The sequence below is a fragment of the Cetorhinus maximus genome, chromosome 19 (genome assembly GCF_964194155.1).
Source record: "Cetorhinus maximus chromosome 19, sCetMax3.hap1.1, whole genome shotgun sequence".
Classification (NCBI taxonomy): Eukaryota; Metazoa; Chordata; class Chondrichthyes; order Lamniformes; family Cetorhinidae; genus Cetorhinus; species Cetorhinus maximus.
In genome coordinates, this window is record NC_135897.1 from 11724830 (window position 1) to 11742613 (window position 17784).

The 17784-nt window shown below is 42.0% G+C and overlaps 1 protein-coding gene across 2 annotated transcripts in view; it reads right to left on the bottom strand.

Moving 5' to 3' along the window:
* The window catches only part of LOC144693648 (vigilin-like), a 77728-nt gene extending 62955 nt beyond the window's left edge, over nt 1-14773 (bottom strand). Inside the window, exon 1 of one of the 2 annotated variants that reach the window (XM_078563500.1) lies at nt 14642-14773. The gene's annotated coding sequence lies outside the window, so the exon portion shown is untranslated. Of the gene's footprint in view, nt 1-13893; nt 14077-14641 lie in introns of those variants that run through there. The other variant, XM_078563501.1, reaches the window with a different exon arrangement.
* Between the last annotated feature and the right edge of the window lie 3011 nt (nt 14774-17784).

A 17784-nucleotide genomic window follows, 5' to 3' on the forward strand; every position in this document is an offset into this window, starting at 1 on the left:
GGGCTTCCTCACTGCAGACTCAGACTGCACCAGCAGATGTACTCAGTAGCTCAATGGGGTAGAGAGGAGCAACTAAGAGCTTGTGAGGGACATTTCCTACGTTGGTGTCACCCAGTGTGCGCCAGGGCCACAGTTCAGAAAATCATGCATTACTAGGCAGGTGAACACAGGCTGGGATGAGCATAGGAATTTCCCATTATGTGCAGCAAATTGGTATATCCATCCCTCCCTCCACTTTGTAATCTTGGCTAATGTGTTACTACAGCAGCACTTTAAACATTAAAACTGGTCTAAGTGTCAACTTTGATTGGTGGCAAACTTCATGGCTCAGAATCAGAGGTCATGGGTTCAATCCTCAATCAAGGGTTTGTAATCTAGGCTTGTGCACTTATGCAGCATCTCATTACCATTTGAAAAAGCATTGTGTTCTCCTGGTACCCTAATCAACATTCACTCTTCAATCAAATCAAAAATATATCAACTATTCATTTATCTGACTGATGTTAGTGGGATCATGCTCTGCATAAATTGGCTGCCCAAATTTGCATATATAAGTGAGGTTAAAGTATAAAAGGAATCCATTCACTGAAGCTTCAGTATAATATAGGTTCTTTTTTTTCACCTCTCCATCCTTTTATAGGAAAGGAATCGAAGAATGTGATCCAGAGATGAGAGAAAGTTCACGTGGAGCATAAATGCTGGCACAGACCAGTTGAACCATACGGCCTGTTTCTGTGTCACTGATTCAATGTGCCTTTGTAAAACATTCAAACAGCCACAATCAGACTCACTTAAAACTTCAACTGCAGAGGTCAGGCCACAACAAACAAAAAGTTTGATATGAATACTATACTTAGCTTAGGATCTAAAACCTCCAGAGAAGGTCACAATGTTAAAAATATCTGCTTTATAGATCCAAAATCATCCATAGACACATATGACACCAGGTTTTGCATAGAAATGCCGTTGAATGCTACATTTAAAAAGACCATACAAGCTTGACTGCTGGGGTTCCCAGTACAGACCGAACTGTATGGAGTTCTGAGCGTCCTGGTCTAGAACAAAGTACAAAGAGCATCTAAACTGATAATTGGGGTTGGGCATCTGACTTGGGAGAAAGTCTGCCTGTTTTAAGGCTAATTAAATTAGGGAGAACAGAACAAGGCAGCTTAGAGGTGACCTTAAGACCCAAGAAATAGATAAACAATCTGCAATATGAACACAAGCGCTAAGGCAACCTGGCAGTTTCAAGGAGACCACATTCTCCCCAGGTGCACTTTACTTAGCCCTTGCCCGAAACATGGAGCCAGAAAAGTGATTACATTTTGGAGAGTTTGCACAGATGGAGCACCTACCCAGCGACAGTGGAGAATGGGTAGACTTTTGGCACCAAGGGTAAATGGATTGGATCAAGTGAAGACGTAGTGGGATTTCTCTGGGATTAGCTTAATAGGTGGAAATGATCATTTCTGTCCTGTGCCAAGGAAATTCAGGGAAGGGCTAAGTGAAGTGCACCTGGGGGAGAGTGCAGTCTCCTTGAAACTGCCAGGTTGCCTTAAGAGTTACATTTGTTTTAATATATGAACACTTTGAAGAATTTACATTAGCAGCGATGGGGAGGTTGATGCACAAAGTTGCCCTAACATATGGTGAGGAGTGTGTTTCCATTTCTTTGCACGTGTAACACACGGAGTAGAGTGAAATACAAAAGCAAAATACTGTGGATGCTGAAAATCAAACAACAGGAAATTCTGGGAATACTCAGCAGGTCTGGCAGCATCTGTAAAGGGAGGGAGTTAACATTTCAGGTTGATGATCTTTCATCGGTGCGGTGGAGTATTTGATCCAAAGACAATGAAAATGGGGAGATGCCCGAGCCGTTGGGAAATGGGAAAGGGTTCAGTCTACTGGAACTTTACATAACATGGCTGAAGAGTGAGCTTTCAATCCATGCGCAGGTCTGCAATTATGCAAGGTGCACAAGCACCTTAATGTGGGATTAAGTGCCAAATACAGTACACATAAGTTATAAGGCTGTTTAATGAATTAGCTTGCAACACTGAATATTTGTTAGTGTGTGTTTGTCTGGAATAAAAAGGACTCATTAATTGCCTCCATGACATACCATCAGATCTAAAAGAGTGGCTTTGGATGTAAGAGGCCAACTACATGCACATACAACCACTAACTTGTACATATACAGCATCTTTAATACAGTAAAACATCCCAAGGCACTTCAGAGAAGTATAACTAAATTAGACTGATACTGAGCTACATGTAGGAATACCAGTAAGCAAAGGTTTGGTCAAAAAAATAGATTTAGAGCAGCATCTTAGGAGGAGGAGGAGGAAAGGTAAAAAAAGAGGCAGATCGGTTCATGGAGGGAACTGCAGAGCTTATGGCCTAGACAGATGAAGGCAATGCTGCCAATCGTTGAATGCATGTGCAATTTCAAGCATGTGCAAGAGACCAAAATTGGAACATCAGAGGTTTTAAGGAGTTATAAGGTTGGAGGAGAGGGGCCATGGAGAGATTTGAAAAGAAGAATAAGAATTTTAAAATTGATGTGTTGTCTGACTGGCAGCCAATGTACATCAAGGGCACAGGGGCGATGCGTCCAGATCCCTTATCCCCCCTAACAGAATTTTACACCCATGAGAAACCATTCTACAGTCTAGCATCAGACTAGGGAAGCTTGATTGGGTTGTATAAACTCAGCAGAGGTCACTCAATGATGGCTCCAGAAATCAGAGTATAAATAAGCACCAAATTCAAGAAAGAACAGATTTAAAAATTCAGCTCAGTTGAGAGAATGTAAAACAAAAGGCCGATTTTAATGTAAGCCTGTCATTACTGTCAGACTGATGAAGGGTGCTTATTTTAGTTATGCAAATTTTCATCAAAATAGCAGCGAAAGCAGCAGCTGGTAGAGTATGGTCACAAAAAAAAAGTGACACGTATGTATTTGTGCTGTGGAGCTAACCAAACCTGCAAGAGAGAAATAGCAGTATGTAATACAATAGTTAAACAGATGAAGACAATAGACAGCAATGGGGAAAATATATTGTAGAAAGTTCACCCTATAATTTATGACTAATATTTTTTTTTTTAAAAACAATGCTTAGGACACACCAAAGAACTACAACTTCATTAAATGCAGTCACTTATTCACCAATGTAGAAATGCAACAGCCAATTTGTGCATAGGAAGATCCCATAAAAGGGAAAAATTAGAATCAGTTCAAAGGATAAATATTGCCCAGAACATCAGAACTCCTTGTTCTTAGAAAAATGCCACACAATCTATTAAATCAACCCAAGAGGCAAACACGTTCACTGTTTCAATTAAAGGACAACTCAGCACTGCAGTGTCAATTCAGATTAGACGTTCATGTCTATAGAGGGAGCTTGTATCCACAATTGTTCTGATTATACTATCAAATGAGCCAAGCCAACAGTTAAAGGGCCATCTTGCTACTGAACATCTGAGCCGAGATATTAAAGCCCAGTGTTTCAGTATTGAGCCTCACACCATGGATGGAGATAGAATTGGAGGTAGAATTTGGGCAAAGTTTTGGAAGGCAGCAGGTGCCCACAAGAGTTTTATCCCAGGGCTGGAGGTAGAAAACTCAATTGTTAAATAACTTATGCTTGCGCTCACACACAAACAAAATCTAAATAACCCAAAAAAATGTTAACACAAAACAAAAGGCTAATTATAATGAATGGAAGGCAGGATTTTTATAATTCAGAACCTTTTACCAAATCATAGTGGTGTCAGGCTAACTTGTAAGAATAGGAACCCTATGGGGGTGGGCACTACCGTGTTCGACCAATTATAAAGAAAGCACCAGACAAGTTTCAGACTTGAGGAAATGGAGGTGGAAGAACTCTGGGGCTAGGCCAGGAATGGAGGGCAAAGCCCTGACAGGCATGTCAGAAGCATGAGAAAGCTGCACAAATCACACATTAAAGGCTTGGACAGGAATGGCTGGCAACACAGCACTGCTGCTGGGAACAGGATTATACAACAGTCAGCAAGGATAAGAACTGTTTTCACATTCCTTAACTAGCCTGTTTTGAGTCAACTTTAAATGTGGCAGCCACAAGCGGGACATATTCTCCAATAGTAAGAGGTCAGGGGCGGGGGGTAGAAAAAGATTCAGAGGAATGAACATTGCCAGAGAATCAAAATTTAACTTGTCCAACAGTGCGACATTTGTTAAAAACAAACAGACCAGTTTCCAATTGGACTTTAAAGCACAAACTTTTAAAAATGTTTTAATCCAATTTATTGTCTATTTATTAGGGAAGGACATCACAGGTTCTCATTAGCTGCAAGCACCTCATCCAAGCAGCCTTTCAGCAATTTGTCCAAAAAAGCAAACCATTGAACTGTTGGGCAAGATGGAGTGATGACAATAGAACCAAATCCCATCTAAACCCATTATCTATACATGCACTTTCCATCAGATACTCTGGATCAGCTGCAGGAACAGTGGCTGATCTTTCCCATCTCTGATCTAGCACCAGTGAGGTCAACTGGAACACCCTAAAACGTCACCCTGGTCGAGGCGACGCAACCCTGACTGGAGCTCAATCATAGCTTTTGACCTGTATGGTTCAGTTACGTCTTACATTCAGCAACTGAGCCATACAAAAGGAACTGTTAGACAAGGTAAAGGTTCTTGGAATCATATAGCAGTCAGTCATGCAGCTCTTTGAAAAAGATGTTCAGTTACTTTCATGTTTCAAGATATTTCATAAAGCTCAGCAAAGATATGTCCTGGTCAATAAGGAGGACTCAATGAGAAGGATGAACCACCTGTGATTAACAAAGGCGATCAAGGGGAGTATCCAGTCAAAAACTACAGCATACAAAGCAGCGAAAACTAGTGGTAGGCCAGAGGATTAGGAATGTTTTAGGAACCAGCAGCGGATGACTAAAAAGCTAATAAAAAGGGAGAAAATTGATTATGAATGTAAATTGGCAAGAAATATAAAAACAAAGCAAGAGCTTCTACGGGTATATGAAAAGAAAGAGTGGCTAAATAAGCATGTGACCCTTGGAGGATGTGACTGGAGAATTGATGACAGGGAAATGGCAGATAATTTAAACCAATATTTTGCATTGTTCTTCATGGTGGAGGACAATATAAATGCCCTAAAGATCTTAGATAAGCAAGAAGCTAATGGGAGAAAAGATTTGTAACAGTCTCTATCACGAGGGACAAAGTACTTGACAAACTAATGGGACTAAAGGCAGACAGGTTGCCAGGGCCTGATGTCCTGCATCCAAGAGTTTTAAAGGAAGTGGCAGCAGAGATAGTGGTGAAATTGGTCAAAATATTCCAGAACTCGCTGGATTCCAGGAGGGTCCCAGCAGATTGGAAAACCACTAATGTGACGCCTCTGTTCAAGAAGGGAGGGAGACAAAAAAGCAGGAAGCTATAGGCCAGTCAGGCTAACATTCGTTGGGGAAATGCTATAGTCCATTATTAAGGAAGAAATAGCAGGGCATTTAGAAAAGCTTAACGCAATCAGAGTCAACGTGGTTATGTGAAAGGGAAATCATATTTGACAAATTTGCTAGAGTTCTTTGAGGATTATAACAAACAGGGTTGATAAAGGGGAACCAGTAGATGTAGTATATTTGGATTTCCAGAAGGCATTCGCTAAGGTGCAACATAAAAGGTTATTTCACAAGGTAGGAGCTCACGGTATTGTGGGTAATATATTAGCATGGATTGAGAATTGGTTAACACACAGAAGACAGTCGGGATTAATGGGTCTTTTTCAGGTTGGAAAGACATAACTAGTGGAGTGCCACAAGGATCAGTCCTAGGGCCTCAATTATTTACTATCTATACTAATGACTTGGAGGAGGAGGCAGAGTGTAATGTATCCAAATTTGCTGACGATACAAAATAATTGGAAGGGCATGTTGTGATGAGGACATAAGGAATCTGGAAGGGGATATAGACAGGTTGAGTGAGTGGGCAAAAACTTGGCAGATGGAATTTAATGTAGGAAAGTGCGAGGTCATGCACTTTGGTAAGAAGAATCAAAAGGCAGACTATTATTTAACTGGAGAGACTTCAAAAAAGGGCAATACAAAGGGATCTGGGTGTTTTTGTGCATGAAACAAAAAGTTAGCAGGCAGGTGCAGCAAGAAATTAAGGCAGCAAATGGAATTTTGGCCTGTATTGCTGAAGGGTTGGAGTTTTAAAATAGGAAAGTATTGTTACAACTGTACAGGGTGTTGGTGAGGCTGCACCTGGAGTACTGTGTACAGTTTTGGTCCCTGTATTTAAAGGATATCCTGGCATTGGAGGCAGTTCAAAAGAGATTCACTAGGCTGATTCCTGGGATGAAGGGGTTGACTTATCATCAAGAACAGCTAAACAGGTTAGATTTTAGAAGAATGAGGGGTGATCTTATTGAAATGTACAAGATTCTGAGGGGGCTTGACAGGGTAGATGTTGAGAAGGTGTTTCTACTAGTGGGGGAACTCGGGGACATAGTTACAGAATAATGGGGCACTCATTTAAAATGAAGATGCGAAGGAATTTCTTCTCCCAGAGGATAGTAAATGTCTGGAATTCTCTGCCCCCGAGAGTTGTGGAGGCTAGATCATTGAAATTATTTAAAGAGGTAGATAGATTTTTGAAATATCAGGGAGCTGAGCGCTATGAGGAGCTGGCACAAAAGAGGAGTTGAGGCCTGGGGCAGACCAGCCATGATCTTACTGAATGGTAGGGCAGGCTTAAGGGGCTGAATGGCCTACTCCTATTTCTTATGTTCTTTCCACACCCCTGCAATTAATTTTCCTTCAAACGTATATCCAACTCTGAAAATTGCAGCACATTCCAGAGAGCTGCATTAAAAAAATTCTCAAGTTCCCCTGAATTTTTTAGTCAATTATTTTACTTCTCTCCCCCCGGTTACCAACTCTTCCGCACTGGGAGGTTTGAGTCCCTCTATTAAAACTCCTTTAACCTTCTCCGGTCTAAGGATAGAACTCCTGCTTCTCCAGCCAATTTTTTTAAAAAAAATTCGTCCTTGGACGTGAGCATTGCTGGCAAGCCCATTCCTAATTGCCAATCCCTCATTGCTCTTCTAGTAAGTCTCCATACCCTCCCAAGGCCTTATCATCCTGCCTTAAGCGTGGCGCCCGGAAATGGGTCACAATATTCAAGATGAGGCCTAACCGTGTTTTGTAAAGGTATTGTTTGTGTCAATCCCTCCATATGCTGAGGATCCCACGTGCTTTTCCTTTAAAACTAATAGCCTTATTTACTTGCCCTGCCACTTCTAAGATTTCAGCACATAAGCCCCCGTGTGTCTCTTTCTTCCTGTACCCTGTTTAAAATTGTATCACTTGTTTTAAATTCTCATCCTTTCTTCTAAAGCTACCTTTGGGGTAAAAAAAAAAACATCTTAACAGTGTCACAAACACTTTAAATCACAGAAAATGGTTCATCTTCCAAGAACATTCTGGAAGTATGTGATCTTTAAAAGAAGCTGTCCCTTAAAAGGGTTAGTGCAAGGTCTCTTGTTGCTGCTGTTCCTGGAAAAGACAGCATTTTACAAGAAAAGGTAATTAAGCAGTTTTAAATAAGTTAGAAACCTCTTGACCCTGGTGGACTGTTTACTGTGTTTAAAAGCTGGTAGGCTGGTTTTGCTTTGGGGAAGAAATAAGGATCAACTGTTTGGGTAAAGAAGACAACAGTTCCTGAAGCTCCAGACCCAGTCCAAAGCAAAAAGTGAATGGAAGTTGCTCCTAAGTCCATTTCAGAGCGTAGAACGACTGACTGCAAGTCCGTCCGAAAAGTAGTGCAAGAATCATCGATTGTTTTGCAGACCAGGGCTGAGAGAGCAGCTGTATAACCCAGACACTATTTCAAGGACTCCATCATCTATCCCTTGACTTCTAACATTCTGGCAGAATTCTTCTATTTTAATCTTTTTTTTTGAGAGAGAGATATAGATTTTGAAGGAGTACTTATTATACTTTCATATTTCATTCTGTATGTTAATAAGCTTTGCCTTTCTACTTGGTAAGTCTGGTTTTACCATAAACTAGTAATTTTTTGTTTATTAAAGAATCCTGGACATTGAGTAGTCATTGTGAGATTAATAGTAATGCACACAGTTGGCCATATAGCTAGCTGGAGAAGTCATTAAAGTATATGCTGCGACCCGAAGAATAGTGGAACTAGAGACAGACAGTGCACTCCTCCCATCTCGGCTGTAACAACAATCTCAGTTAATGAATCATGTTAATGCTGTTGAAGGCTACAAAGGATGGACTTAGCATGCCAAGATGGTTTTAGTGGGTTTTGGGGGATGCTGTCAGTTAGAAAGGCCGCGTCAACCCAGTGGTAGCAGAGAAGTAATTGTACACTTCAGGCAGGAGCAGCTATCATGGTATAAACAGGATTCTATATCATACTAAGGTTTCCTCTTCCTTCAGGGTCCAATTGCTAGTTTATAACTCCCAAACCAGAGGCACCATCTTAGTAATAATTTCAGAAAGTGCTGAAGTTTTTAATCTGATCGAGTCCAACCATGGTTCAGCTGTTAGCAATCTCACCCCAGACAGAAGATTAGAAGTTCAAATCTCAATCCCTGTCATGAGCACATAATCTAAGATGACCCTTAGTACTGAGGAAGTGCCATCTATATTCCTGCCTGCTCTGGTCAACCCCACATCATCCTTCAAACCGTAGCAGGGGAGTTCCTTAGCAAACAGTCATCCCTCAACCTCCACCACTGATTAACTGGTCCTTCTCTGTTCGTCAGACTTTTGCATAAATTAGTCACTGTTTGCCTGGGGAATACTTAATGATGAATGGCATTACATAAACACCTCTTCCTTTGTGATCCTTCCCCCCACCCCACAACATCAGTAGCAATGGATTATACAACTCAATGAACATTACACATAGTTTGGCTAACAGGACTGAGAGAAACTACTTCAGTGAAGTTGGAGAGATTGTCTGGTATTATACAGTACACAAATAAAAGTCTCCCAAATGCCTTTTGCCCCCAACCTTAACATTGAAAACAAGCATTTTACCAGTGATCCCTTAAAAACAACTGAGCAGGGCAATGAAACAAATTTTTAATCACAAACTGTGTACTACATCATGCTTTTTAACTGCATCAGTGGTAATGAAAATATTCCCAGACACCTTTCCATGGGTGCAAATGATGCGCTTTTAACTGAGCAAGCAAAGGGTTCAACCGCTGCAGTTCAAACTCAGGAACATTGCTTAGCCCAACACAAGCCTGTTTTTTCTAACCAGAAGAGTTTGCAGCTCTAAACAGAGCGACTGCTCTTTTAAATGTGGCAAAGTCACACATGCCCCAGATGTGTTAAAAATAAGACATTTCAACTGATCAGTGCAAGTCAGAAAAATTACTGATCTTTAATTTTAATTAAAGATAAAGAACTTTCAGAACAGGGGACATTTTAGTTTGAAGATGAAAAAAAAGCACAATAGGATTAACTTCCACCACATTGTTTTAGTAATGGGATCCTTAGATCTACGTTGGAAAAAAAGAAACCTCTGAAGCGTCATGGCTCATAACAATCCTCAAAGCTACCTCCCCCTCCTTTACAAAAAAAAACAATTGTTTACTATCACAAATGGATCCTCAACAGGATAAAAAAAAGTTAACTTTTTTGATACAATCTTTTTCTTTGATTTTCAGCCATGTTGAATTTTAGGTGTCAGCCATGGCTCAGTGGGTAGCACTCTTGTCTCTCAAGTCAGAAGGTTGCAGATTCAAGTCCCAACCCAGAAACTCGAGCACACTACTTCAGCTGATACTCTCGTGCAGCACAGAGTGCTGCACTGTCAGTGGTGCTGTTTTTCAATGAGTCATTAAACCAAGGCACCATCTATTCTCAGTGGATGTAAACGATCAAGTGGCACTATTTCAACAAAGAACAGGAGAGTTCTCTTCTGTGTCCTGGCAAACATCAGTACCTCAACCAACTTCACAAACATTTGATCAATTTCCCTTTGCTGTGCTCAAATTGGCTTGTGCTTTTCCTACATTTCAGAAGTACTTCACATTAGCTGTAAAGTGTTTTGGGATGTCCTGAGAACATGAAAGCCACTGAAGAGAGGAAAGTTCTTTCTCGCTTTACATTAGACCGGCCATCATCTGGCACACAGCCTCCAGTGGCTAAACATCTTATTTAAGATAAAACCTTTAGCAAGATATTTGATCATTTGGAGGCTAAACCAAATGTTACCCCCACCCGACATCCAACTAGAACACTGAAAAACAAAATGGCAGAGCATTATTTAAATAGTGATAGATTGGGAAATGTTGATGTACAAGGGACCTGGGTGTCCTTGCACACCAATCACTGAAAGCAAGCATGCAGGTGCAGCAAACAGTTAAGAAGGTAAATGGTATGTGGGCCTTCATTGTAACAGGATATGAGTACAAGAGCAAGGGTGTCTTACTGCAGCTGTACAAGGCCTTGGTGAGACCACATCTGCAGTACTGTGCGGAGCAGGCTCAAAGGGCCAAATGACCTCCTCCCACTCCTATTTTCTATGTTTCTATGGACAGTAATCAGAAGCGAGATCTCTCGCTCTTTTCCATCCCCAAGACATTGAGGGAAAATCAGCTCTGGCTGACAACAGCTAGTCTCATATGTCAAAAAGATGTGATTATGCAAAGATAGCCACCACTCATTAAAATTTTCACCAGTAAACTATCCAATAATCCAGAAATGCTCTACCCAACTCCCCCAGCACAGGCTTACTGCCATATTATAACTTGCACAGCACAGAAAGGGGCAAAGGTTGAAGTAGACGAATCACAGAAGTGTAGCATGATGACGGCACCTCAGCCCTGCAAGGAATCACCCACAACATAGTTGCCATTAAAGACGTCTGCTTTGTTCCAAAACTAAAAGGCCAGAATAGAGCAACATGGAGGGTTCATGACTCTACATGCTAAGGAAAACATAGCAAGTTCCCAAGACAGACAATTTTTTAAAAAGTGGTTCATGCAGAGCAGAGATCCCAACCTTTAAAAATCTGATGAGCTTGTTCTGAGGAGTAATTCACATGCAGTATCCAGCAATCCCCCCGCCCCCCCACCAAATGAAATGCGGCAGCTGGAAAGAGGTCCAGGAGTACGGTATTGATACACAAACCAAACCAACTTACCAAGTGCTTAACCACCAATCCATTCCCCTCCTGGTCACTGTTTCAGGCTGAACTGGACTGTTCGCAACCCTTGTGTCCTATTTTACAGAGCTGAACTTTTATCCCAATACTACCACCTCTGTAACACCATATGTCTCCATCCCTGCCTTAGTCTATCTAGTTCTCAAACTCTTATCCATGCTTTTACTGACTCGAGACTCAACTATTGTGATTTGTTCCTGACCAGCCTCCCATTTTCACCCCCTTATAAACTTGACCTTACTGAAAACTTTGCTGCCCATAACCCATCCCATTCATTCACTCATCGCCCCTGGTGTTTCTGCCTCTGGTTCACCAATGCCTCAATTTTAAAATCCTCATGTTCAACTTGCTCCATAGCTCCCATTTCTAACCTTCTCCAGCCTTCCCGGAATTCTGCATTCCTCCAACTACAACCTCATATACATTCTCCACTTCCTTCACCCCACCACTGGCAGCCATGCATTCAACCATCAAGACCCTACACTTTGGAATTGGCTCCCTAAAGCTCCTCCAGCTCACTCCGTCTAAGATGTTCCTCAAAACCTCCAAGCTTTTAGTCACACATCTTTAGGACTTTGGCTCAATAATAACTTTTGCCCAATTACTCCTAATAAGCCTCGTGACATATTACTAATTTCTTAAAATATCACCTTAATATAAGGCGCTATATAAAATGCAAGCAGTTGACATTATCAATTTTGTCTGGAAGAAAATTAAGCCTGTCCCATTTGCAGCAGACTGCATTAGGCACAATGGGCTTTTTAATTAGGAAATGTCCCAAGGTCCCACATAAAGTAGTCAGTTAACAGAAATGATCAAAGGCACAGAATCATAGCACAGGAGGCCATTTGGCACAATATATCCACACCACTCTCTGCAAGAGAAATTCATCCACTCCCACACCTTTGTCCCAGCCCTGAAAACTCTCTTCAGATAATAATCCAAAACCCCTTTAAAAGCTATGATTGAACCTAGCTCCACCGCACTCTCAGGCGATGCATCACTGCATAAACAAGTTTTTACTCATGGTTCAGTATCTAGGTCAGAAAGTGACTAGAATGTGAAAACTGTGACCACTGAGTGGCTGAGGGGGAATAGCTATAGGTAAATTTAAGGGGAAAATCGAAAAGTAGATGAGGAAAAACATAGATATATTGATAGGATTACATGAAATAAGGTGGGCAGAGGCCTGTTTCTGTACTGTTCATTCTATGCTTACAGAATAGAGAGACAAGGGAAAGGAAACTAGGTGTAAGGATTTATGAAACAAAGAAGTTTTTGAATCAGTTTCTGCCTTGGCACCACAATTGTAAAATGAATTTAAAAAAAGTTGCCAAACACTTGCATGAAGATGTCTTTAAGATTTGGAGCCTACAGTTCAGTTTTAGTCAGCTGGGAGAAATCAGCTGTTTATCATGAAAATGTCAGGCTGATGCAATATATGGCCCATCTGCCTTTCAGAACATGTCAGACACAGGTTAGGAATGAAACATTGTTCCGACATTTTGTAAGTTCCCATTTCGGAAAGTTACATCCACTTGTGTTGACTGAGGACTTGGCAGAATAACAAACGTAGACATCAACTATCACATCTGGACCATCCAGTGTGAAAGGGTGCAATGGAGCAAAGGCTAACATGAGTGACATGCTGTACAGAACAGCCTTCCCTTCATCAGTCACTCTGGCAAGTCTAATAACTATCAAAATGGTAAAACAAGCAGAAACATAAACCTGAAATATAACTTTAACTCAAATAGTGTACTGCAACACTAATCAACATAACAGAGATCATCAATTGATTTAAGCTTTGCTTATGTCAAGTAATATCTGAACTCATTTTAAAAAAACAAGCTGACAACTGATGGTTAAACGCAAACTCCATGGTGATAAGGCTCCTGTGGGGCGTGGTTCAGGGGAGGAATGAGTTAAAACTTGACAACATTAATCAAAAAACATTTTCATGCCAACCTCTTGTATACTCATCCTTCCTAAAAAGGTACATCACTGATGCACATTAATATAATATCCAAATAGAAATCTTCACAAAAAAATGCATTATGGGTCCCACGTGTACATTATATCAGTGACTAAGTGAATCCAGATCTTATAAGCAATTGGAATTGAAGTTAGAAGCTAATACAAGGTAATCACCCCCACCACCATCCAGAGAAGTTTACTTTGTCTGTTTTAAAACTGTTAACTTAATCATTATTCACTGCACAATAACACCTTACTCAATTAAAAAGAGCAATGGGTAGACTGTGGCAAACACTGCCAACTCAGCAGCTTGCAGCTCATTTAATTAACATCTTCACACAGACATTATGTGCTGCAATTACTGACGACAGGCAAAGTTCACATAAAAAGGGCACTTTCAAAGCAAAAAGGCCAGATCCCCTTTAGAGGCCACCCTCCCCCAAAAAAATGGGCCACATGCAGCTTCAGAAAGTGACAACGTCACCAGACAAGCTGATAGTGGGTAAAAGATTAAAAAACAAATACACCCCTAAAACATGGACAATTCTGAAAAAAAAATACAACAAAAGGAGAACAACAGCCGAATTGTGGCACACAGGGCAAGGGGCTTATCTGTGGATTAGAGTTTGCTTAGCTGCAGATATTCCAGACCTGCTCTGGGTTATTCCACGTAGCATACTCCATTACATAATCACCTTTGTCTCTTCAGCAAGGGAAGCCAAGCAACTCCTGCATTTTTACTGTTAAAACCACACAGGCTACAAGGTTGGCACCCAGGAGAGACCTGGGCATCGCGCACCGGACACCCTGATGGTCATTCAGCCCTTTTGGGGGCCAAAAAACAAAACTTTGGGCAAAAAGAAAAAAAAACTTTGGGGGAAACTTTGTGCGCGTGCGCAGTACTGACACGTAGCCGCTTGTCCCAGCGGCGCTCGCGCAGGGAGACAGCAGGCGGCCGCTCGGCCCCGGGGCCGCCTCGACACCGACATCATACCGGCCCAGGGGGCGGCCTCGACACCGATAACCAACAACACACCGGCCACCTCGACACCGACACCAACACCACACCGGCCACCTCGACACCGACACCGGCCACGGGGGCCGCCTCGACACCGACACCAACACCACACCGGCCACGGGGGCCGCCCCGACGCCAACCCCGGTCCGGGGACCAGACCAGGCCAGGCCCGCCAAACCGTTGTTGGGGGGGGGGGGGGGGGGGTGGCTGCTGCACACAGGCCTTCGACCCACACAAAAACCCAACCCCCCTCCCCTCACCGCCCCGACATTCGCATCCGCCGCTCAGCCGCAGGCCGGGGCTGGGGGGAACTCGGCCCCCGGCTCCTCTCCATACCACCCCGGCCGGCCAGCCGGCCTGCCTGCCAACCGAGGGTGCGAAACTGGATGGCTCGGTGCGGCCCTGAGCTAGGCCATGGTCCTCACCGGGTGGTGGTGTCCTCGCAGCTCTCTCTCGGATGGAGAAGCTCCTGAACTCCAGAGTGAGCAGGGGAATGGGGTGGCCGCTTATAATGCGGCCCGGATCCCAATCAGCGCTTCACACGTCAGAGCGGGGGATGGGCCTGGGGAGGGAGAGAGGGAGGAGAGGAGTGGGGGGGGGGGGGGGGCGGTGTGGAGAGGAGAGGTAGGGAGAGAGAAAAAAAAGAGAAGAGGGTGGGGAAGAAATGAAAAAAAAAGGGAAGAATATAGCCTGGGGAGGAGGAGAAAGGAGGAGGATTGTACTCAGGAAGGGAGACAGAAAGGAAAAGGATAGAACCAAAAGGTGAGGTAGGTGGGAGGGAGGAGGATGTAAAGAGAAAGGAATAAGGGGGATGGGGAGGGAGAAGAGAATAAGAGAAGAGCCAGAAGGAGGATAGCACCAAGGCAGGGTGGGAGGAGAAGGAAGAGAAAGAGGCTTTTTTAAATTCAGTCATGGATATGTGGGTGTTATTGGCTAGGCTAGCATTTATTATCCATCCTTAATTGTCCTCGAGAAGGTGGTGGTGAGCTGCCTTCTTGACCCATTGCAGTCCAGGTGGCCATACAGTGTAGGTAGCCACCAGTGCTGTTTGGGAGGGAGTTTCAGGATTTTGACCCAGCAATAGTATATAATGTTGGATACTGATACTTTGAAGGGCCCAAGCCAGGAGTAGTCTATATGCTTGTGCATATGTCTCTGTCCAACATGAGACTGACCCTTAGCTATGGGTCTTTTGTTCTCTTACATCATAGTGTGGGTAGTAGCGTACTCAGTCCCACATTAGCCCTATTTGTGGGAGACCTTTATACTACACCTCCCCAAGTCTTTATCCAATGTATTCCTACTTATTACTACCCACCCCATCTCCCCTTCTGTTTGAATCCCATAGGGTCAGGTAGCCTGAAGGCTTTAACTCTTCCATTTCGCATTCACACAACCATTGTAGTAAGGAGCTTTGTCACTGCAAGTAAACTGTTGATTTGGAGATTGTTCTGGCATCTGGGTCTTTTTCCATTCCTTGGTATCAAACCACTCTTGATTTGGCAGTTGTGGTGATAAGTAGTTGTTGATTTATCCTGTTTCTTCTGGGGTAGACAAAACACTGCTCATCCCCATATATAGTGTTTGCTTTTTCATTATGCTACTCACCACAACACAGAAGTTCACATTTCAATATTGGAACCTTCGTTCCTATTTGAGCCAAATTGATTACTTTTCCAGTTGTTTTGAGCTTATGAAGCTGGGCTTCATTCAGCTCAGCAACAATTCTGTTAAGTTGCATTGTTTTTGATCGAGTTATCTCCAGAATTCTCATAAGCTTAGCAACTTCACCTGGGCATTCAGTTCTTTTCAGAATCTTCCTTCCATACTCACTGACTGCTCCTCAAGACTCTTTCAATTCATTTTAGATCTTCAAATCTGTTCCGTAGAATTCATCTTCTCTGCTTTAAAAGTCTGGATTTGCTTTTCCATTCTGCACATCTCATCCTTCATGTTGTTCAGATTGGACCAAAGTTCAATAAGTTCAGTTTCAGTTGTTCGTTCTGCTTTCAAGCAACGGTTCTGATTCAGCTATTCCTTCTGTTCCAGGCATTTTGCACAATGCTTACTAGAGACTGATGCTTGAAGTTAAAGTTTTAATTGAAGATCCATTTTTGTTGAATGTTTCTACAAGTTCATAATTTAAGCATTTTGAGTCCTCTTTCAGGTGTTCTACTTCCTGTGAGCAACATGTTCAATTCTCATTTTTCACTAGCAAACGCTTTTTGTATGCGAAAGTTGATTCTCTACACCGATCAGTTTTTCCTTGGCAGAGTATAATTTAATTGTGCTATCATTCAAGCTTGCATTCTAAAATTGTGCCTTTGGTGATTGTTTGAGATTCCTCACACTGGAGAAGTTCTACTTTCACTTGCCATTCTGGGTTCTTTGTCATTTCTTAGTACATTTCCAAGGAGATGTATGGTTTTTCAGTTTTCTTCCAAATGTACAACCATTTTCTTCAGCACTGCAGTCTTTATACCTCTGACACCTCAAATTTGTTTGTTCAGACCTTGGACCAGTTTGGTTCATTGAGGATTTGTGTTTCATGCAGTTCCAAGGGTTTATACTCAGCTTGAATATTGTTTCAAATCTTCCAATTCAGTTCTGATACTAACATTTTGTAATCTTATTTCATTTGCCTTTTGTAGGATTTGTTTATTTTGGGTTTCATCAAATAGCTTTCCTTCAATGCAGAGCAGGCAGCTGGCTCTCAGCTGCTGTTGCAGTTCATGTAATGTGTCGGGATTCCAAAAAATAAATATTTGAGACTTCCAGAAAGTTCACTGCCTTCCTGGCACCTTTATATGGTTCACTTCAGTATTGTCTTTTTCGCTTTTGGTGCTTTACTGAGGGTTTTGTGTCTCCTTTAAGCTCTGCACGCCACAACTTGAAGATTAATATTTGTCAAAAGTTTTTTACTATTTCATTGAAGCTGGTTGAGGTTTTAATGCAGTGCATTAGGATTTTTCATCAGCAAGTTCACCAAACCTGTATTAAAAAAGGTATTCATCTGGAGTTTGACTTTCTACTTAGACCTGATGCACTCCAGTAATTTAAAAATTCTGCTCTCCAGGATTTGGTAAATTAGATTTTTGACCCATGGTTAAAACATTTTAATGGTATAGTTTCAGCTTTAAGAAGTTGTTGAAATTCAAGATAGTGCTGCTGTTCATTTGAAGCAAAGGGTTTTCCCACACTTGCTGGTTTTGGCAGGCCCCACTGCAATGGCACTTATGCTCAGCTTTGAAAAATTTTTAAACAATAACTCCTTGGATCAACTAGTTGCAGAATTCAGTTTCAGTGCTATGCTTTAGGGTCACAAGTGTTGAATCCTGGCCTTGAGAACTGATTCTTTATGGTCATAATTCTTCTGAATGAATTAATTGAACCTTTTTCCTCCCCCTTTCAGAGGAAGCTCAGATGCCACATGTTCAGGTATCAACTCAGGAATCTGGTTTTTCTGATTTTTTTTAAAAACAGCAATTTCTGACCACAACTATTTAAAAATTTCTCAATTTCTTGCTGTATCCGGGAATTTAAAAGTTTTAGCAGACCTACTAGGTCT